General features: G+C 44.8%; 1 protein-coding gene across 2 annotated transcripts in view; it reads right to left on the reverse strand.

Annotated features, from left to right (window-relative positions):
• Window positions 1-24,478, reverse strand: part of TMEM200C (transmembrane protein 200C) — a 399,449-nt gene that overhangs the window by 106,960 nt on the left and 268,011 nt on the right. The window contains exon 2 of one of the 2 annotated variants that reach the window (XR_012221272.1): window positions 4,854-5,142. The exons of the other annotated variant lie outside the window; for it this stretch is intronic. The gene's annotated coding sequence lies outside the window, so the exon portion shown is untranslated. The remainder of the gene's footprint in view (window positions 1-4,853; window positions 5,143-24,478) is intronic. 2 annotated transcript variants of the gene reach the window in all.

Genomic DNA, 24,478 nt, shown 5'->3' on the forward strand with positions numbered 1-24,478 from the left:
ACAACCTTTAGCCAAAATAACTGCGACCAACCGCTTCCGGTAACCATCAATGAGTTTTTTACAATGCTCTGCTGGAATTTTAGACCATTCTTCTTTGGCAAACTGCTCCAGGTCCCTGATATTTGAAGGGTGCCTTCTCCAAACTGCCATTTTTAGATCTCTCCACAGGTGTTCTATGGGATTCAGGTCTGGACTCATTGCTGGCCACCTTAGAAGTCTCCAGTGCTTTCTCTCAAACCATTTTCTCGTGCTTTTTGAAGTGTGTTTTGGGTTATTGTCCTGCTGGAAGACCCATGACCTCTGAGGTAGACCCAGCTTTCTCACACTGGGCCCTAAATTATGCTGCAAAATTTGTTGGTAGTCTTCTGACTTCATAATGCTATGCACACGGTCAAGCAGTCCAGTGCCAGAGGCAGCAAACCAACCCCAAAACATCAGGGAACCTCCGCCATGTTTGACTGTAGGGACCATGTACTTTTCTTTGAATGCCTCTTTTTTCTCCGGTAAACTCTATGTTGATGCTTTTGCCCTAAAAGCTCTACTTTTGTCTCATCTGACCAAAGAACATTCTTCCAAAATGTTTTAGGCTTTTTCAGGTAAGTTTTGGCAAACTCCAGCCTGGCTTTTTTATGTCTCGGGGTAAGAAGTGGAGTCTTCCTGGGTCTCCTACCATACAGTCCCTTTTCTTTCAGATGCCGACGGATAGTACGGGTTGACACTGTTGTCCCCTCGGACTGCAGGGCAGCTTGAACTTGTTTGGATGTTAGTCGAGGTTCTTTGTGTGGATGTTGGATAATCTTGCGTTGAAATCTCTTGTCAATTTTTCTTTTCCGGCCACATCTAGGGAGGTTAGCCACAGTGCCATGGGCTTTAAACTTCTTGATGACACTGCGCACGGTAGACACAGGAACATTCAGGTCTTTGGAGATGGACTTGTAGCCTTGAGATTGCTCATGCTTCCTCACAATTTGGTTTCTCAAGTCCTCAGACAGTTCTTTGGTCTTCTTTCTTTTCTCCATGCTCAATGTGGTACACACAAGGACACAGGACAGAGGTTGAGTCAACTTTAATCCATGTCAACCGGCTGCAAGTGTGATTTAGTTATTGCCAACACCTGTTAGGTGCCACAGGTAAGTTACAGGTGCTGTTAATTACACAAATTAGAGAAGCAGCACATGATTTTTCGCACAGTGCCAATACTTTTGTCCACCCTCTTTTTTATGTTTGGTGTGGAATTATATCCAATTTGGCTTTAGGACAATTCTTTTTGTGTTTTTTCATTTAAGACAAATTAAATGAAGATAATAATACCAAAGAATTTGTGTTTGCAATCATTTTCAGGAAGAAACTGAGTATTATCTGACAGAATTGCAGGGGTGTCAATACTTTTGGCCATGACTGTATACATGTAAATATACACAGAGTGCACATATATACCAGCCTGTCTCTTCTTCAGCTCATCTAAACTTCTGCAGTTAAAAGAATTTTTGGTTTCATCATGTTCATATGACCATGATGTCACCAAAAGTCCTTAAGCAGTTTTAACCTCAGAATAGAAAAGCGGAACCCCTCTAAGGCCCCTTTCACACATCAGTGTTTTGCTATCAGTCAAAATCCGTCGAATTTTGAAAAAAACGGATCCAGCGACTGATGCCGCTGGATCAGTTTTTTCTCATTGACCTGTATTAGAGATGGAAGGCCTCACGTTTCTTCTGTCATTTGCTGGATCCGTCAAAAATTGTTTGTCTGTCGGCCAGAGATGACGGACAAAGTAATGTTTTTTGTCTACGTCGAAAAATCGGACCGCGACGGATCCGTAGCTTGCTAGAATGGAAGCCTATGAGCGCAGGATCCATCGTAATCTGTCAAATGACAGAGTCCGGCAATGGATTCCTTTTTTTAACTGAGCATGCTCGAATTTATTATTACCTGTACTCCCTGCCCAACCTGTACTCCCTGCCCACTACCACCAGCCTCCTTCCACACCCATTATGCCCCAAATACAACCCTCTTCTCTACCCACCACCTCTTCTGTCTCTCAATCCCTCCACTCCATCCCTCAAACCTTACCAAATCCCATCCCTACTCCCATTTTTTTTCCACCCATCCTCTTGGTTTCTCCACCCCTTCACCTTTACTTTCTGATCCGTCACCACCACAATCTGCTCTCCATACTCCCACTATCGAAGTGGTCCGATCTGTCAGCCCCTCCAGTACTATCTCCACCCCAAACTATCTTAATTTATAATTCTTAAATAAATAAAAATATATTTTTTTTTATAAAAAGCTTTAATGTCTTTCATTTATTTAATGATAAGGTAACTTTGGGTAACAAGGTCCAATACTTTGGGTAACAAGGTCCAATACTTTAGGTAACAAGGTCCAATACTTTAGGGTAGCAAGGTACAAAACTTTGGTTAAAATAGAAAAAATTAATGGTTTAAGAAACGCATCCGTCGAAAAATGGAAGAAACGGATGAAAAAACTAATGCGACGAATCTATTTTTTCACAGGATCCGCTAGTCGGATCCGTCAAAAAATGGATTAGTCGCATCAGTTTTTTAGCCAACATCCGTCAGACGGCAAAAACTGACGGCAAAAAACTGATGTGTGAAAGGGGCCTAAGAGAGATGGACCCTGAGAAATTGCCCAATTTGCCCCCCTTCCCACTAATGCCAGCTGTTCATACCAGCCTGTCTACTCTTTAGTTCCTCTAGACTACTGCAGTTAAAGAACTTTTGGTGACTTCATGGTCACATGACCATGTTTTCACCAACAGTTTTTACACAGTTTTAACCTTGAAATATAAATTCTTGGGGTCTCTAAGAGAGTGGGCCAATTGACTAGTGTGGTCTTCACCCCTACGAAATGCCAGTCCTGACTGTAACTATGGCTATTTTTTTGGCGTAGGGCATATATTTCAAGCAAATTACAAAAATTTTGTAAAATCATGCTAGGGCTAATGTTCGGGGTAGGTCTTATTTTTGGGGAAACAAGTAAAACAGCAATGAAGATTAGAATGCTAGTTTCACAATGTTATTCTATTCTATTAAAATGTAATCAATACTTTTCACCTTGAAAAGATTGACAATTATATTGTCTGTCATTGAAAATATTAGCACAGTCCGATCTAGACACTCCCTAGTGCCAGAAGTGAAATTACCACAATACGAGGCGTTTGTCATCTAGTTATCTACACTGAAAATTGCATTTGTACCTCTTGAAGCATTTCAGCCTAGATGGAATAGGATGAAGTTATGAGCTCAAGATAGACAGTGTCAGTGTGATTTATAGCTCATAGCATTTATTTTTTACTGTGAAGTGTAATGAAGCAATTCAGCATTGCAAGTAATGTGCACCATAAATATTCATAGGCTCTGTCTCAGAGACTCAGCCTATGGAACTTCAGTAACAATCAGAGAATCAAAGAAATTAAATACAGATCTATTATAGGAACCTTTAGTATAACAATGAATGACATGTATAAATGAAATCCTACAAACAATTTTAGCTGTATATTGTAGTGCGTAACGCACAAAATAAAGTAAATAACTGGATACGAAGGGCGGTCAAAATAAGACAACATTTACAAAAAGCACAATAGCAATAGCTGGTTCAGAATGGTTACGCAAAGGGTCCAAGTCCAGATTTAGGTATGTGCTCTTCATAACAATATACACCCAAAAATATGATAATGTATGTAACTCAAAACTTCATGTTATCAATTCATAATTGAAAAAAGGAGTTTATGTAACATGTAAAATATATATTAATCTTTATTTAATAAATATTATTTAAATAGAAACAAATTCTGTAGACAATGCAACTTCCTGAGGAAGTGACCTAGAGCACCCTCTACATACCTTGTCCTCCTATGTGAGTCATACAAATGTGAATTGTACTCTATTATATATGCACACTATGCAGCAGCACTTTATACTATAAAATATTTTTCATTCTGATTAAATGGGCATATCATAGGATTTTATTTGAGGGCAAAATATGTATTGAGGTCTCCTTAGACTATTATATGGAATTGCAGCCTCTGACTTGGTATTTATATTATCTACATAATTTGCTTCTATTTTAATAAGATTAATATTAATTTTACATGGTACTTAAACTCCTTTTTTTCAATTATGAATTGATAACATGTGTTCTTCATAGTAAGCCTTTGGTAAGTTTCCTGTTGTAATAATATTTTAAATGAATCCAGAGTCAGTCCTTTCCTCAACCCAAAATCTACTAAAATTGTAATGTACGCTCTTATCATTTCTCACCTAGACTACTGCAATATCCTTCTCCTTGGCCACCCAGCTAAAATTTGCATCTCTCCAGGTCATCCTGAACTTTGCTGCCCCAGTAATCCAACTGGCTCCACGCTACTCCTCTTCTTCTCCCCCATGAAAATCCCTTCATTGGCTTCCAATTCCCCAACATATCCAGTTCAAACTACTCACACTGACCTACAAAGCGGTCCATAATCTGTCTCCTCTGTATATCTCTGAACTAATCCTGCAGTCCACAGGGAAATCTAAACCTATCAAAGGGAAGACAGTGACCTCTTGTGGCTGGTGGTTACTACGCAGAAAACATAGCAGGTATATAACTTTACTACAATACAATAATGAGATTGATGTATTGATGTATTCAGGGGATAATACCTGACCATCTCCTATATACACATCTTCAAAATTGAACCATGAAAATGTTGTGGAATTATGGAAATCACAGGATTGATAGATAAGTCAATACTATAAAAATTATGAAAAAAATGGAATCAACATTTTTGAAACATTTCAATTTATTCATTACCAAATATGAGTTCCATGCAGAGAAATACATACACTTACATGTCTTGTCGTGATATCAATGAAGTAATTAATGGTTGTCTAAAGAATGTTCTACTTCGATGAATTCACTTGGGCACACAAATCATCAAGATCCACTGCTGGCAGCTCCCTTTTCAATTGCTCTTATGTAGTCGATGGAGGACAAGTCTTGAAATGCTGCAGACCACTCAGACAGTAGCCCAAGTAATATGTGCAATAGTGTTCTTGTGTTGAGAAATGATTCATGGTACGATTCATGGTACTCTTTGAATTGTGCATTCCACTGATTTTACAACTAATCCATTCTTTACTGCAAGAGAAATTAAACGTCACATATAATTCCGCAAATTTCCTTCCCGGTGGTGCAATTTCAATGTTGGGGAATGTATTTTGTGCAACGAAAGAGTAGAGCAGTTGCTCATATCAATTATCCAGATTCCCCTCACTTTTTAGAGTCCCTTAACAAAATGAAAAGCAAGGCCTTAATTGTTTGTAACTGCTCCTCTTTTCATTTATAACATTTTTAATAAATATCCCTGTCATCGTATAGCTTAAAAGTGAGCCCCATAAACCTTAGCCTGAAACTGGAAGCCATATATAGGCTGTAATGGGCTTGTGTGCTGAAAAACTGCCAGAGCTGATTTTAAGTCCCAAACCAGCTCTGATGTAAGCTATGGTTCTACGAGAGGCTGATATAAATAATTCAGTTCGCTGTAACACTTTGTAACTGCCTTTTGCTGTAATAAACACAGTAGGTCAAAATGACAACATGAATTGGCTAATTGGATTAAAATAAGTCCCAAGTAAAATGCAGTAGTGCGATGAATCATTGTTCAGATGATGCTAGTGAATAGGAATAGCTTGTGCTTGGAATAACATTTAAATTAGCATGGCACCTGCTGACTATCCATTCTACAAACACCATGTGGGTATTCAGATCACCTTTCTGAATGATTGACAGTTAATTCATTGAGTAAAAGCTCCAATATAAATTCTAATTTATATTAGGACGTAAAGAGGTATCTTTACTAGGGTCACTATATGAATCCTTGCCCAACGAATAAGTGATATACAGTATCATGAAATAAGCTAACGTTAACATCGTCTCTGGAAATACGTGACAAATCGCACTAATAAGTAACTAATTGTTATTTATACATTGAGACATAATGCATCAAGCAGTAATCATTTGCTATCTGCACATTCAGCTTAATTAAAGGGGTGTCCGGCACCTAAAATTACATTTTTAAATATTTATCTTTACACTCTAACCACTTTTGTAATTAGCTTTATTATAAAAATATCCTACATTTCTCCTTATCTAGCTAATCTGTAATATTGTTTGTTTCTTTACTTGACTTCCTGTGATGTTTCATTTGGGAGGAGTCTCAAACAGGACGTTACATGAGGTTTGGGCTGCAGTAGCTACTCTTCAGTGTCTATCGCACCTCCTGGAACAGGATGTCATCAGGGGGCAGCCTAAAAGAAACTTGCTACATTTTCTTGCATCACCACCCTCTAAAGACATCCTAGATCCATAGTGATAGAATCTGTGAGAGAGGAGAGTGCAGCATTCACACTCTCCTTCTATCTCTACCACCGCATCTTCTAACTGTGAAACAAGACATCATCAGGGGCTGAGATAGTAGCAGTGAGTGACACCAGACAGCTTATAGCACCACAGTCAAACAAATCATCAACAGGGGCAGAGTTTTTGTCACTCACACTGCTTCTATCACTGTCCCCTGAGGACAATTCATTTGAGAGTGATGATAGAAGCTGCGGGGGGAGTCCTGGTGTCACTCAATACTTCAATCTTCACCCACTGACAGGATCTTGTTTCACATTTAGAATGTTTAGATATATGTGGTAATGGAGATAGAAGCAGAGTCCAGGCTCTGTACTCACATCTCCAACAGCTTCTATTCGTATCACCATGACCAGAGATCTAGGATGTCTTTAGTGGGTGATGTTGCAAGAAACTGTAGTGTTGCACCCTGATGGCATCCTACTATATTAGGTGTGATAGACGCTGCAGAGAAGCGTAGCCCCAGCCTCCTGTGACATCCTGTTTGATGCTGCTCAAAAACATCTCAGGAAGTGACGTAAAAAGACACATTTAAGGATTAGCTAAATAGGGAGAAGTGTTGGGTATTTTACAATAAAGCTAACTTTGGTGCTATGGGCATGAATTTTCCTGAAATCACATTTACTTTGCTTAAATTGTTAAATGCCACAAAAACACAGTCCAAAAAATGTAGCATTTCTGCTTCATGGGAATATGACCTTAGGAATCAGAAATCTGTAGTCACATAGATGAACTGCAAAGAATTATGTTTATCATGGAAATCTCCTTTAACTTATGAACCTTGGCCACAGCCAAGGAAAAGATGATTCCATTACAACTACAAACACTGTAATCCTACTAACACAATTGTGCAACTAAAGATCAGAAAGAACCAGTGCAAGAGCCTAGTCTATTAAAGCCTCATCATCAAAGTTAATGTGTCACGCTTAAAATCTGCCATTATGCAAAGACCATAATAATAATAATAATTTTAATAGCCATTTATCCCTTGTTAGCCAAGTAGTTGGTTTCTTATAGTCTATAGTTGATATTTAATTATTTTTCTATCAAGAGATTTATGTGGAATATGTAAAGTGTTCATGATATCATGGCCATTTTTCATTAAATTACAATTACCGTATATACCCAGGTATAAGCTGACCCGAGTATAAGCCGACCCCCCTAATTTTGCCACAAAAAATTGGGAAAACTTATTGACTCACATATAAGCCTAGGGTGGAAAATTCAGCAGCTACTGTTAAATTTAAAAAATAAAAATAGATACCAATAAAAGTAAAATTAATTGAGACATTGGTAGGTTAAATGTGTTTGAATATACACATCGAATCAGGAACCCCATATAATGCTCAATACAGTTCATGATGGCCCCATAAATGCTCCATACAAAATACACCCCATATAATGTTGAACAAAGGTTAATAATGGCCCCATAAGATGGTCCATATAATAATATGCTCCATATCCTGCTCCATAAAGGTTATGGCCCTATAAGATGTTCCATAGATTATGCCCCATATGCTGCCCCATAAAATGCTCCATAGATTATGCCCCATACGCTGCTCCATAGATTATGCCCCATATACTGCTCCATAGATTATGCCCCCATGAGATGCTCCATAGTTTATGCCCCATATGCTGCTCCATAGATTATGCCTCCATAAGATGCTCCATAGTTTATGCCCCATATGCTGCTCCATAGGTTATGCCACCATAAGATGCTCCATAGATTATGCGCCACAGATTATGCCCCTATAAGATGCTCCATAAATTATGCCCCCATAAGATGCTCCATAAGATGCTCCATAGATTATGCCCCATATGCTGCCCATAAAATGCTCCACAGATTATTCCCCCATATGCTGCCCCATAAGATGCTCCACAGATTATGCCCCATATGTTGCTTCACAGATTATGCCCCCATATGCTGCCCCATAGATTATGCCCCATATGCTGCCCCATAAAATGCTCCATAGAATATGCCGCCATATGCTGCCCCATAAAATGCTCTATAGAATATGCCCCATATAATACTGCTGCTGTTGCAAATAAAAAAATGACATACTCGCCTCTCGTCGCTGGGGGGCAGATGCCAGTGTCCTGAGCAGGCGGGGAAACCAGCATGCTATGAGGGACAGTTGCCGGTGTCACCGCTGGCTCAGGGCCCCAGCACCTGCGATATTCACCTGTCCCATCGCTGCGTGCCGCTCTGTCTGCCGGGTCCTCTGTCAGTGACGTTCAGGCAGAGGGAACGGCGTGCACTAACCACGTCATTGCGCCCTCTGCTGCCTGAATGTCACTGACAGAGGACGCGGAGGACATAGCGGTGCACAGTGGTGGCCCGGGGACAGGTGAATATCGCATATACCTACCCCCTCCTGGCGCTGTCTCTGCAGCCCCCTTCTCCAGCAGCTATTCCTTCCTTCAGCGGTCACGTGGTACCACTCATTAAAGTCATGAATATGCGCATATTCATGACTTTAATGAGCAGTAACACATGACCGCTGAAGGAAGAAGCCTGAGACCGTGGAACAAGCAGGGGGCTGCAGAGACTAGCCAGGGGGGGTGAGTATGATCTGACACACCCGCTCCCCGCCGACCCCCTGGCATAAGTGACTCGTGCATAAGCTGAGAGGGGAACTTTCAGCCCAATAAATGGGCTGAAAATATTGGCTTATACGCGAGTATATTCGGTATTAATATTACTTTGCTATCGCTTTTATATTGACTTACAAACACTGAATTGCAGAAACATCCAGCATTGAAACAAATGCAATTTACCACTGTTATACATCCATCATATAAGTGATTTTCACATAAAATGAGCTGTAATCTGTAACATTCTAATCATATATTTTTATAGTCTGACAATGACTCAGACACAAGTTTAAACACGTTAACAAGTGGCACACATTAGCTTTTTCATCATCACTTAAGAAGATTTTGAGTTAGGTTTGCACTTTTGAATTTTGCAAGTAAAAATGTATTTCTGTGTTTCTGTTCTCTGTTAAGAGAAGCATTAATCATTTTAGAATTATTGCCAGTTTTTATTGAATATCTGAACACCTTTTTCATATCTCCTAGCTTTTGAAGAAGATAAAGAGGGTCAGAATATGTGGCACGCGTAGCAAATTTTAGAGTCAGTCCAATCATCCCCACTTACTATAATGATTTCCATCAACTTTTTGTCACATTTCAAACCTAAGTTCTTGATCCTATCAGTCCACTCTCAGGCCATCTTCTTAGCGTTCCTTTCTGTTTTCAGTCCATTTGCTCAGCGCACCTTTCTGCACTTAGACCATTTACTCAGCCAGTGAATTTTAATTTTAAACAATCCAATCATCTCTAGTAAACATATATCACATACAGTCTTTATGATTTCCTACAGTTTTCCAATTTTCCTGTAAAAATAAGTAAATAATGCAAATATTGGCATGGTTGTGATTGGCCGGCACACCACGTGACTGACCCTACGGTAAACGCCGGATCACAAATGCCACCATTCAGCTCTGATTAATGTAGGGATAGGACACAGCTGGAGTTGAGGGATAGAATTAGACTGCACACTCTGCAAAAAAAGCTGCTGTGTGTATTCTGCACCCAAATCTGTGTGGAGTACTGTTCCAAAAAGCTGGTTATGTACTCTGCAACCCCACCTGTAGGAATACTGTGCCAAAAAGCCTCTGTGTGTACCCTGCAACCCCACCTGAAGGAGTACTGTGCCAAAAAGCTACTGTGTGTACTCTGCACCCATATCTGTGAGAGTACTGTGACAAAAAGCCACTGTGTGTACTCTGCACCCATATCTGTGGGAGTACTGTGTGCTAAAAGCCGCTATGTGTACTCTGCAACCCCGCCTATGGGAGTACTGTGGCCTTTAAGCTTCTGTGTGTATTTTGCATCCACGCCTGTGGGAGTATTGTGCCAAAAAGCCACTGTGTGTATTCTGCCTGTGGGAGTACTGTTCCAAAAAGCATCTGTGTACTTTGCAGCCATGTCTGTATGAATAGTGTGCCTAAAAAGTATATCTATTTTGCTGCCTTCTCTTTGCCATTTGTAGGCCAAACAAAAAAATTACTGTACTGCTGTGCCAATAGGAGTAGTCTGCCTACAAAAGCCTACAAAAATATTGTAAATTTTAAGAAATGATGCTCACTCTGCCTAGTAGGTAAGGTGCTGGCTGAACCTGGAACTAGTCCAGAAAATAGTCATAGAAGAAAAACAGCCACACTCAAATGGATTTTCTTGAATGCAAGTGAAAACATTTATTAAATTCACCACAGAAAGGCGTGACGAGATAACAAGGTAACGTTTCGACCCGAACATGGATCTTTATCAAACCTCACTTAGGTAAAAAGAGGAGTAGCTTAGATGATTTAGAAGTAGACCAAAACAAAGGGAATAGATGTCCGACCTGGTGCTTAATGTATTGACAGAGCAGGCGCCGTCTGTGGTGGTTTGTCTGTGGTGGTAATGCCAATACATTACACAGTTTTATACATGACAGTTTGTCATTGCCTATGGGCAGCCTGGCACACAAGAGCCAATATATGCTACAGTGCCAGCGCAACAGCCAAGGAGTTTCCTGTATTGTTACCAGTGCAAATTACTGGATGACTATCCTTCTGGATACCCGCTGCAAGGATTACTTAACATCATTACTTCCACCACTGGAGAGGGATTGCATGAATACATGCACACTGGTAGAGAAGCTACTGATGACTTTCCCACCTGTCAGCAGGGGTTCAATGAAAGATCAAGGCAGAGACAGAGGAGGATGTCACCAACGCAGCTGGTTCACCGCCACAACCTCGGAAGGCAGGATTTGTATGGCCGAAATGTAGAAAAACTTTTATGAGCATGCCACAACATCCAGCACCACCATCTGTATTAGCAGGAGGCAATGTTACAGCAACATGCTGGAAGAGCACCTGTCCACATGCCTACACGTACTAACTGATGGGTCTCTCCCATTTAACTTCTAGTTTTCCAAATTGGAAACTGATCCTGAGTTTACCCTTTATGCCTTGGAGGTAGAGTTGAGCGAAACGGGTCGAAAAATTTCAAAAGTCGCCGACTTTTGGCAAAGTCGGGTTTCATGAAACGAAACCCGACCCTAGGATGAGGTCGGCCACGAGGTCGGCGACTTACGCGCCAAAGTCACGTTTCAAAAGTTTGTTTTGCGCTCTTTTTTCAGCCAATCAGGATCCACGGACACTGTGGGCAACGTGATGACATAGGCACGGGTCACCACCATCTTTCAGAAGGGCATGCAAGTGATTGGCTTGCTTTGGTGGGCGTCACAGGGGGTATGAAAGGGCGGCTATATTGTGGTGTATCAGTGGTGTTGGTTGTTGGGCTGCCTTCTAAGGCTTCCTGACAGCTGCATTGCTGTTTACCCACTGCTCTGCAAACTGCTTTTTAAAAGCAATCCCAATTTTTTTTTTGTCCTGCTGAGGTACTGAGCTGCAAACTGCTTTTTTAAAAGCAATCCCAATTTTTTTTTTTGTCCTGCTGAGGTACTGAGCGTGCATGTTTTCACACCATACAGCGGTGTACGCTCCTCACACAGTACCGTGTAACGGCTGTTATCACAGCCACAGTGAAGCTATCTGTGTCACTCTGTGAGAATAAGTCGAGGACATGTTCCGTTCTAACAGACCTGCACTCTAGGGAGATTCCTACTCTGCCCAATTCTACATACACCTTGTAGTTTGTGATACACTAGTCAATTTCTGCCTGTGACATAGCGCTGTGATATTCAGTGGGCCTCACACAATCCAAAAGTGTCCAGTGTCCACAAGTGTCTGCAGAAATTCAAAATCTCCCTTATCCTCTAGTCACTTTGGTCACAGCTGTGCCATCGAGCCTGTGACATAGCGCTCAGATATTCAGTGGGCCTCACACAATCCAAAAGTGTCCAGTGTCTGCAGAAATTCAAAATCTCACTTATCCTCTAGTCACTTTGGTCACAGCTGTGCCATCGAGCCTGTGACATAGTGCTCAGATATTCAGTGGGCCTCACACAATCAAAAAGTGTCCAGTGTCCACAAGTGTCTGCAGAAATTCAAAATCTCACTTATCCTCTAGTCACTTTGGTCACAGCTGTGCCATCGAGCCTGTGACATAGCGCTCAGATATTCAGTGGGCCTCACACAATCCAAAAGTGCCCAGGGTCCACAAGTGTCTGCAGAAATTCAAAATCTCACTTATCCTCTAGTCACTTTGGTCACAGCTGTGCCATCGAGCCTGTGACATAGCGCTCAGATATTCAGTGGGCCTCACACAATCCAAAAGTGTCCAGTGTCCACTAGTGTGAGCAGAAATTCAAAATCTCACTTATCCTCTAGTCACTTTGGTCACAGCTGTGCCATCGAGCCTGTGACATAGTGCTCAGATATTCAGTGGGCCTCACACAATCCAAAAGTGTCCAGTGTCCACAAGTGTCGGCAGAAATTCAAAATCTCACTTATCCTCTAGTCACTTTGGTCACAGCTGTGCCATCGAGCCTGTGACATAGCGCTCAGATATTCAGTGGGCCTCACACAATCCAAAAGTGTCCAGTGTCCACAAGTGTCTGCAGAAATTCAAAATCTCATTTATCCTCTAGTCACTTTGGTCACAGCTGTGCCATCGAGCCTGTGACATAGCTGTGACGTCCGCCTGCGGGTCTGGGCTGCAGCCAGGCAACACCCCGAGAAACACTGATACCCTTTACCCCTATACAGGGATCTGGATTTATAGCAGAGCCCAGGAGGCGCTGTCTGAATAGGAGCAGTGACCAGAGCAGGACGGTCGCCAGAAAGGTGTTCCAATACAGGACACAAACGTGGAGATATGCGAGTCTAAACCAGTCGGGCAGCAATGGTACAAAAACGGTAGACAGAAGCAGAGTCAGATTCAAGCCGAGAGTCATAAACCAGGAGAGTAGCAGAGGTACAGAATCGTTAGGCAGAAGCAGAGTCAGATTCAGGCCGAGAGTCATAAACCAGGAGAGTAGCAGAGGTACAGAATCGTTAGGCAGAAGGAGAGTCAGATTCAGGCCGAAAGTCATAAACCAGGAGAGTCGCAGAGGTACAGAATCGTTAGGCAGAAGGAGAGTCAGAAGTCCAGGCCAAAGTCAGTCAGTCAGAAAGCAATTCACACAGTAACACACAGGGGAACCAAGAATATATCCGGCGGCTTGCAAGACCAGTCCCAAGGTATTTCAGGGATCAGGTCACCCCTCATAGGTTCCTGGACTGATGATGTCATCAGTACCGCCCCCAGGACCAGGCCAGATGGAGATGCAGTAACCTCTTGATGACTGACAGAGGGATGGAGCCTGCGTCCACCAGATGCCTGCGCAGGTGCCCTTACTCTGTCAGCACCATAACTCCCGGGCGAGCCATGGCGCCTCCTAGTGACCGCGACAGGAGCAGCAGACCCAGAATTTAACGGCGACGTGACAGACCGGCGCCTCCTAGAGGCTAAAGCCGGGACAGTAGGCTCTGAGCCTGACGTGACAGAACCACGGCCCTGTCCAGTGGCCGAGGCAGGAACAGCCGTCCCTGAGTCTGACGATAAAGTGGCGGTCCGGCGCCTCCTAGAGGCCGCGACCGGAACAGCAGGCCCTAAGTCTGGCGGAAACGTGACAGTACCCCCCCTCCAAGAGGGGCCTCCGGACCCTCAAAACCCGGTTTATCAGGGTGAAGGAGGTGAAACCTTCTAATCAACCCCTTGGCATGAATGTCACTAGCGGGGACCCAGGACCTCTCCTCTGGGCCATAGCCTTTCCAATGAACTAAATATTGCACAGACTTTCTCACTAAACGTGAATCAAGGATGCCCTGGACTTCGTACTCCAAGGCACCCTTGACCAAAACTGGAGGAGGAGGGGACTGGACGGGATGAATTGGGGAGCGGTACACCTTGAGAAGGGATTTGTGGAAAACATTAGGAATTTTAAAAGACTGAGGGAGCCTTAAACGAAAGGCTACCGGGTTAATTACTTCTAATATCTCGTAGGGACCAATAAACCTGGGCCCCAGTTTGGCAGATGGCACCTTAAGCTTAATGTTTCTGGTAGACAGCCAAACTTTGTCCCCAACTCCTAGGTGCGGCCCCGTGGACCTCCGTTTATTTGCGGCCGAAGCCTGCCTGACCTGGGACCCTTTCAAGTTTGTGTCCACCTCCGACCAGATTGTCCTTAAGTGACGTATGGAATTCTCTACTCCCGGAAGCTCCGACATCTTGGCCGAAAATGAACCAAAACGTGGGTGCAAACCATGATTGCAGAAGAACGGGGTGGTTTTGATAGATTCCTGGTACTGGTTATTTAGAGCGAACTCAGCTAATGGGAGATGTTCCGCCCAATCAGACTGATGTTCTGAGACATAGCAGCGAAGATATTGCTCTAGAGCCTGGTTGGTACGCTCCGTTTGACCATTGGTCTCAGGGTGGTAAGCGGAGGAGAAGGATAATTCAATACCAATACGTTTGCAGAATGCTCTCCAGAATTTGGAAACAAACTGGGTACCTCGGTCGGACACGATATTCTCTGGAGCGCCATGCAGCCTTATTACATGAACAATAAACAACTTACTCAGAGTTTCTGAATTAGGTAATCCAGAGAGGGGAACGAAATGACATTGCTTACTGAACCTGTCCACCACCACCCAGATACATGTCTTCCCCTCTGAGGGTGGTAGGTCAGTAATGAAGTCCATGGAGATGTGGGTCCATGGACTCTCTGGAGCGTGCAAGGACTGGAGCCAGCCGGCAGGCCGATTGTGAGGGGACTTGGCGCGAGCACAGATTTCACAAGCTAGTACATAATCCTTGCAGTCCTTAACTACCGTTGGCCACCAAAAACTCCTAGTCACAAGCCTGGCGGTATTATTGACCCCAGGATGGCCTGCCAGGACGGAGTCGTGCGACTCCTTCAGAACTTGTAGGCGAAACGGCGCTGGAACAAACAATTTCTGGGGGGGCGTCGAGTCAGGGGCTGGTTCTGGGGACCTACGGATCTCCTCCAGAAGGTCCAGAGACACAGCCGACACAACAATACCATTGGCCAGTATTGGAACTGGCTCCGAGTCCTCAGCCTGTGAGGGGCAGAAACTTCGAGAGAGAGCATCAGCCCTCACATTTTTGGTACCAGGACGAAAGGTTATTAAGAAATCAAACCTAGAGAAGAACAAGGCCCACCTCGCTTGTCTAGGATTTAATCTTTTAGCTGACTCCAGGTAAGTCAGATTCTTGTGATCTGTAATCACAGTGATCTTATGTTTGGCGCCTTCGAGGAAGTGGCGCCATTCCTCGAAGGCCCATTTGATCGCCAATAACTCCCGATTACCTATATCGTAATTCTTCTCAGTGGCAGAGAATTTGCGGGAGAAAAAGGCACATGGGCGAAGCTGAGTGATTGATGCAGTGCCTTGCGACAGCACTGCTCCAACTCCGACCTCAGAGGCGTCCACCTCTACAATAAACGGGCGGTCCAGATCAGGCTGAACCAAAACTGGGTTGGCTACAAAGCACTCTTTTAACGTAGCAAAAGCCTGAATTGCCTCAGGGTTCCAATTGGTCACGTCTGCCCCTTTTCGGGTCAAATCCGTGAGTGGTTTAGCAATTTCGGAGAAACCCCTGATGAATTTTCGGTAATAATTTGCAAACCCTAAAAATCGCTGCAGCGCTTTTAGCGACTTGGGTTGCACCCAAGTTTTAATAGGTTGGATCTTGGCAGGATCCATACGGAAGCCTGTGCTTGAAACCACATATCCTAAAAATTGTACCTCCTCCGCAAAAAAAAACACATTTCTCCAGTTTAGCAAACAGGGAGTGTTCTCGCAGTCTCTGCAGTACAGAGCGAACGTGCTGAGCATGTGTCACAGGGTCAGCAGAATAAATCAAAATGTCATCTAAATACACGACGACATACACCCCACAAATGTCCCTGAAAATGTCATTTACAAAGTGCTGGAACACGGCAGGTGCGTTACTGAGTCCGAAGGGCATTACCAGGTACTCAAAGTGGCCAAGAGGGGTATTAAAGGCTGTTTTCCACTCATCCCCGTCTCTTATGCGGACTAGATTGTATGCCCCCCGGAGGTCCAGTTTAGTAAACCAACGGGCTCCCATTAGCTGATTAAAAAGATCAGGGATGAGTGGAAGCGGGTACTGGTTCTTTATAGTGATTGCATTCAATTCCCAGTAGTCAATGCAGGGTCTGAGACCACCATCTTTCTTTTCTACAAAGAAGAAGCCAGCTCCAACTGGTGAAATGGATGGTCTAATAAACCCCTTTTTTAAGCTATCAGCTATGTACTCGTTCATAGCCTGACGCTCTGGACCTGAGAGATTAAATATTCTCCCTTTTGGGAGACGGGCATCTGGAATCAGATCTATAGGGCAATCATACTTTCTGTGAGGGGGTAGCTTTTCAGATTTTGCAATAGAAAAGACATCCTCAAAATCTCTGAAGGCAAACGGTATGTGGAGGGGTTTAACTTTAACTTGGTTTACTGTTAGCGACATGCAGTTTTCCTGACAGTGTGAACTCCAGCGTATAACATCGCCTAGGTGCCAGTCGATGACTGGATTATGCTGGCATAGCCATGGCATCCCCAAAATGACTGCAGCAGACAAATTATCCATCACAAAAAATGACATAACCTCGGTATGCAATGCTCCCACCGACATAGTGATTTTGTCAGTAACAAATTTAACCCCCTCCTGGACAATAGATGTGCCATTAATAGCCGTAGTTTTTATAGGGGCATTAAGTCTTAATAGGGGTACACCGAGACTTTTAGCAACCAAAGAATCCATAAAATTCCCTTCAAATCCACAATCCACATATGCGTTCACACACTGAGATTTCTGACCAAAAGAAAGGGCAATAGGCAATAAAACTTTAGCCGCATCTGCAGGCAATACCTGTGCCCCTGGGCAACCATAGCCAGAGTTGCCCAGAGGCCGATGTCTCAGTAGTATGGATCTCTGACGCTCAGCTCTCTCTCTGAAGGCTCCAGACTGCAGCATACTGGTGCAGGAAGATGAAAGTGCTCCTTCAGGCTGTGCACTGAACCAGGTGTTTAGGCCAGAAATCAGCTCAGTCAGAAGAAGGGAGAGAAAAAAAAAAGTTCAGGGAGACTGCTTTTGTATATGCTGGATATATACACAAGAAGCAGTTTTTTTTTTATATGGCCGGATATAATGTTATGTCCGCCTGCGGGTCTGGGCTGCAGCCAGGCAACACCCCGAGAAACACTGATACCCTTTACCCCTATACAGGGATCTGGATTTATAGCAGAGCCCAGGAGGCGCTGTCTGAATAGGAGCAGTGACCAGAGCAGGACGGTCGCCAGAAAGGTGTTCCAATACAGGACACAAACGTGGAGATATGCGAGTCTAAACCAGTCGGGCAGCAATGGTACAAAAACGGTAGACAGAAGCAGAGTCAGATTCAGGCCGAGAGTCATAAACCAGGAGAGTAGCAGAGGTACAGAATCGTTAGGCAGAAGCAGAGTCAGATTCAGGCCGAGAGTCATAAACCAGGAGAGTAGCAGAGGTACAGAATCGTTAGGCAGAAGGAGAGTCAGATTCAGGCCGAAAGTCATAAACCAGGAGAGTCGCAGAGGTACAGAATCGTTAGGCAGAAGGAGAGTCAGAAGTCCAGGCCAAAGTCAGTCAGTCAGTCAGAAAGCAATACACACAGAGGAAGCAAGAATATATCCGGCGGCTTGCAAGACCAGTCCCAAGGTATTTCAGGGATCAGGTCACCCCTCATAGGTTCCTGGACTGATGATGTCATCAGTACCGCCCCCAGGACCAGGCCAGATGGAGATGCAGTAACCTCTTGATGACTGACAGAGGGGTGGAGCCTGCGTCCACCAGATGCCTGCGCAGGTGCCCTTACTCTGTCAGCACCATAACTCCCGGGCGAGCCATGGCGCCTCCTAGTGACCGCGACAGGAGCAGCAGACCCAGAATTTAACGGCGACGTGACAGACCGGCGCCTCCTAGAGGCTAAAGCCGGGACAGTAGGCTCTGAGCCTGATGTGACAGAACCACGGCCCTGTCCAGTGGCCGAGGCAGGAACAGCCGTCCCTGAGTCTGACGATAAAGTGGCGGTCCGGCGCCTCCTAGAGGCCGCGACCGGAACAGCAGGCCCTAAGTCTGGCGGAAACGTGACAATAGCGCTCAGATATTCAGTGGGCCTCACACAATCCAAAAGTGTCCAGTGTCCACAAATGTGAGCAGAAATTCAAAATCTCACTTATCCTCTAGTCACTTTGGTCACAGCTGTGCCATCGAGCCTGTGACATAGCGCTCAGATATTCAGTGGGCCTCACACAATCCAAAAGTGTCCAGTGTCCACTAGTGTGAGCAGAAATTCAAAATCTCCCCTGTCCTATAGACACCTTGTACCTTGTTTTACATTACTATATAGTTTGTTGGATTTTGTCTACATTTCTACCAAAAATGAGGAAGGCTGGTGGAAGAGGCCGTGGAATTGGGCGGGGGTTGGCAGCTGGTAATGATGGTGTTGGTGGTGGATCTGATGGTAGTGGCAAGAGCAAAATAGGACCGAATGCAGGAGGTGTTGAGCCTGCGTCATCGTCTGGCTCCATAAGGCTTCGAAGGCTTAGTTTTCTAGGAGTTGGCAAACCGCTTTTAAAGCCAGAGCATCAGGAAAAAGTTTTGTCTTACATTGCTGACTCAGACTCCAGCTCTATCGCCTCCTCTTCTTCAGTTGTAAAAAGTAAAAGCACTGAGTCGTCATTGGAGGCTCATGTTCATGAACCACACCTTTCCTTGTGTCCTTCACCCCAACCAAGATTGAAGGATGACGCAGGCCATACTACTGATTACTCCATGGAGCTGTTTTCACATACCATGCCTGGATTATCAAGTCAAATGGTGAATTACCCAGGCCAAGATGAATCTGACATGGAGTGCACTGATGCACAGCCGCTGATGGATGATTCTGCTGGTACATTCACTCAGAGCACTACATTGTCCTCGCAGTGTACAGAGCCAGATTCTGACCCTGATGAGACTCAGGTGCCCCTTCCCGCACACTATACCACCATACACGGTGACACAGAGGAAGGTGCACATGACATTGAAGAGGAGGTGATGGATGACCCAGTTGTTGACCCAGATTGGCATCCATTGGGGGAAGAGGGTGCTGCTTCCAATAGCTCAGATGAGGAGCCACAGCAGACATCGACATCGCAACAGCTGTTATCTGGCAGGCCCGGAGCACTCCAAAGACAGGTTCCAAAAATCAAAAGAGTTGCTGGACAGCTTGTCCAGAGGGTCAAAAGATCACAGCGTGCTAGGCCGCAAAATGTCTGCCAAAGTAGGAAGAGTGCAGTGTGGCACTTTTTTGAACAAAATCCTCATGATCAGGCAAAGGTTATCTGTAAGAAGTGCGCAAAGACCTTTAGCCGAGGGAAAAATCTGAAAAATTTGAATACCAGTTGCATGCTTAGACATTTAAACACCATGCACTTGCAAGCGTGGACACAACACCAAACCTCAAGTGCCACATGTGCAACTGATCACAACGAAGGTAGTCAGCAACGCTACATTGTTTCCCCCACTGTAAGCCCACCGGTTAGCACAGCAGCAAATGTTGAGGTGTCGTTGCAAGGCCACAGCAGTCAGGGAATCCCACTGTTATATCAACGAAATACTGATTCTAGGCCATCAGAAAGAACACCAACTCCATCACCATCATCAACCCTCTCTCAGTCCGCCCTGTCCACCGCTACTTCCACCATATGCAGCTCTCAAGTCTGCGCACTGGGTTAATGTGGTGGATGCAGGGTCCACAGGGGACAGCGGTGGTGGGACAGTGCTGCCTAGCCCACGGTATAGGAAACAGTTGGCTGTAGGCGTTCGACCCTCCTCCTCCTCCAGAAGCGAAAGCTCGTCCACAGAGCGCAGTCGTACGAGCACTCCATCTGCAGCTGCCACTGTTGCACACGAGGTGTCCCCCTATCGAGCAGCTAGTGGAAAGCGTCAGCAGGCTGTGTTGCAGATGATGTGTTTGGGCGACAGACACACCGCCGAGGTGCTGGCCGAGTACTTGAAGCGACAAACTGAGTCATGGCTGGGCAGTGTACATCTTGAGGCAAGCAAGGTAGTTAGTGATAACGGCCGTAATTTTGTGGCAGCCATAGCCCTTTCAAAACTCAGCCACATACCTTGCTTGGCTCACACCTTGAACCTGGTGGTGCAGTGCTTCCTCAAAAATTATCCGGAGTTAACAGCCCTGCTCCAGAAGGTGCGAAGACTGTGCGTGCACATCCGCCGGTCGCCTGTACACTCCGTTCGTATGCAGAAGCTGCAGCGATTGCTCCACCTTCCCAACCACCGCCTCATTATCGACATTGCAACAAGGTGGAACTCCACCCTGCACATGGTGGAGCGGCTGTGCGAGCAGAGGCAGGCCATAATGCATTTGTGGGAGGATACACGGCCAGGCACTTTGAGAGCAGACATGGAGTTGACAGGTGTGCAGTGGTCGAAGCTGAAAGACCTCTGTAAAGTCCTTCAGTGTTTTGAGGAATGCACACGGCTGGTAAGCGCAGACGACGCCATCCTAAGCATGAGCATCCCACTTATGCGTCTGCTCATGCAAACTTTGACGCACCTTAAGGAGCAGGCTTCTGCAGCCAATGTTGATGAGGAGGAAGAGGAGGAGGGAATCCTTGATGACATTCAGCCATTGTCTGCTCAGGGACCTCTCCTGGACGAGGTGGAGGAAGAAGAGGAGGAGGAGGATGATGGGGATGATTACTTAGGGGAGGAGGATGCATCTCGTGGGGCAAGTGAAAATGTTGGCGTGGCAAGGTCTGGTACAGGGTTTGTGCGTGACTGGAGGGATGTGGATTTGCCAGAAAGTGCTCCTCCAACCAGCACTCGCAGTGCATCATTGACACCGGGAACATTGGCCCACATGTCAGATTATGCCTTGCAGATCCTAAAAAGGGACCCCCGCATTGCCAAAATGATGAACGATGACGACTACTGGTTGGCCAGCATCCTGGATCCACGCTATAAAGGCAAATTACAAAACATCATGCCACAGGAGAACCTTGACCTAATATTGGCTAATAAACAAGCAACTCTGGTAAATCGGTTGCTTGAGGCATTCCCAGCACACAGCAGCGGTGATGGTTCTCACATGAGCCGTATGGGCCGGGGTCAGCTTGGCAGAGGTGTTCATGGTGCACACAGCAGAAGTGGCGTTGGAGACAGGGGTTTCATGACAATGTTGTGGACTGATTTTTCAAGTACCGCTCACACAACTGGTAATACTGCATCGATGGAAAGTGACAGGAGACAGCAGTTGTCAACTATGGTTACAAACTACTTTTCCTCCCATATCGATGTTCTCCCACACAGGTCATTCCCCTTTGACTATTGGGCCGCTAAACTGGACACCTGGCCTGAATTGGCACAATATGCCTTACAGGAGCTCGCTTGCCCAGCTGCAAGTGTGCTATCGGAAAGAGTCTTCAGTGCAGCCGGATCAATCCTGACAGAAAAAAGGACCCGTCTGTCAACCCAAAATGTGGATGATCTAACCTTCATTAAAAAGAACCATGCATGGGTTTCCAAGGATTTTGTCCCACCTTCCCCTGATGACACATAGGGTGACAGAAAAATGGCTTGCTTTGGTCCACCTCTTCCTGGGACTTGACCTATTTCACCTTTTGCATCAGCTGAATGTCCAACATCAACATATGCCACTTTCTAAAACTCCCTAACTGTGCTGCCTCCCCCCCCCATGGCCGGGGTCACCACCTAGCGCATGACACCGTGCGAGTGCCGTTGCCCTGGACTGGTGGGTAGGCCGACTCTTGGGCGCGGGCACTGGCACAGGGTCCCTCATAGTGCAATCAAGTGTCTCTGACGGTGGTGGTGCACACCCGCCGTCAGACACACTGCCGTACTATGAGGGGCCCAGTGCCAGTACCGACGCTCACGAGTGGGCCCCCCTTGCTTGGGCAGGGCCCCAGCATTTGCAATCTTTACCTCTCCCTGCTCCTCCGCTGTGTAGTCTGGGCCGTCAAATCCATACTGTGCCTGACACCATTTGAGCCTGCCTCCTGATGTATAGACATATATTTTGAATGTGTACGCTATCCATACATGTTATCTGGGGATACGGTACACTTTCTAACCTTTGTGCAATCACGTGCAATCCATACTGGGCCTAACACCGTCTGAGCCTGCCTCCTGATGTATAGACATATATTTTGAATGTGTACGCTATCCATACATGTTATCTGGGGATACGGTACCCTTTCTAACCTTTGTGCAATCACGTGCAATCCATACTGGGCCTAACACCGTCTGAGCCTGCCTCCTGATGCATAGACATATATTTTGAATGTGTACGCTATCCATACATGTTATCTGGGGATACGGTACCCTTTCTCACCTTTGTGCAATCACGTGTAATCCATACTGGGCGTGAGAACGGCTGGCGAGCTGTTAAGCAAGCTACAGCACCTGTGGTTTGCATACGTAAGTTTTTCATTTTTTCAGGAATGACGGTTAGGCCTAATTCCGGAACTGCGGTTGACCTGCACTTACTGGGAAATCATTGTTCGCGGGTAATAATTGTAATCAGTGATCCCCATCACTAACGTTGTTCAGCGGGTTATCTGCACCTGTAAGCGACAAACGCTGGCCTTTTCAGTGTAGCGCACATGCAGCCACGGACATGTAAGGGCATGACACACCAGTTATTGGTCAATCTCATGTGCCAGAGCCTCACGTGTCCCTCTAGTAAGCCGGACTCGGACTGCGGGGCATGACGGAGTCTCGTTCGTTAACGGAATTAAGCTTGCAATGTGTGCATCTGTTCTGTAGCTGGCATGGTTGAGGTTTCCCAGGTGGAGTCGAATTTAACCGTAGGCTCCACTCCTGGTGGTGCCCTTCTGGACATTCCTTTAACCCCTTCACCCCCAAGGGTGGTTTGCACGTTCATGACCGGGCCAATTTTTACAATTCTGACCACTGTACCTTTATGAGGTCATAACTCTGGAATGCTTCCATTGATCCCAGTGATTCTGACACTGTTTTCTCGTGACATATTGTACTTCATGTTAGTGGTAAAATTTCATTCAAATAACTTGCGTTTATTTGTGAAAAAAATGGAAATTTGGCAAAAATTTTGAAAATTTCGCAATTTTCCAACTTTGAATTTTTATGCCCTTAAATCACAGAGATACGGCACACAAAAAACTTGATCAGTAACATTTCCCACATGTTTACTTTACATCAGCACAATTTTGGAACCAAAATTTTTTTTTGTTAGGAAGTTATAAGGGTTAAAAGTTGACCAGCGATTTCTCATTTTTACAACACCATTTTATTTTTAGGACCACATCACATTTGAAGCCACTTTGAGGGGTCTATATGATAGAAAATACCCAAAAGTGACACCATTCTAAAAACTGAACCCCTTAAGGTGCTCAAAACCACATTCAAGAAGTTTATTAACCCATTAGGTGCGTCACAGGAATTTTTTTGAATATTTAAAAAGAAATGAACATCTAACTTTTTTTCACAAAAAAAATACTTCAGGTTCAATTTTTTTTATTTTACCAAGGGTAACAGAAGAAATTGGACTGCAAAAGTTATTGTGCAAATTGTCCTGAGTACGCTGATACCTGATTTGTGGGGGGAACGACTGTTTCGGCGCATGGCAGAGCTCAGAATGGAAGGAGCGCCGTTTGACTTTTTCAATGCAAAATTGGCTGGAATTCAGATCGGACGCCATGTCACGTTTGGAGAGTCCCTGATGTACCTAAACAGTGGAAACCCCCTACAAGTGACCCCATTTTGGAAACTAGACCCCCCAAGGAACTTATCTAGATATGTGGTGAGAACTTTGAACCCACAAGGGCTTTACAGAAGTTTATAATGTACAGCGGTACAATTAAAAAATCATATTTTTTCCACAAAAATGATCTTTTTACCCCAATTTTTATTTTCCCAAGGGTAACAGGACCCTAAAAGTTATTGTGCAATTTGTCCTGAGTACGCT

Source organism: Dendrobates tinctorius, unplaced genomic scaffold, assembly GCF_039654945.1.
Source record: "Dendrobates tinctorius isolate UK_male_01 unplaced genomic scaffold, ASM3965494v1 ptg000171l, whole genome shotgun sequence".
Classification (NCBI taxonomy): Eukaryota; Metazoa; Chordata; class Amphibia; order Anura; family Dendrobatidae; genus Dendrobates; species Dendrobates tinctorius.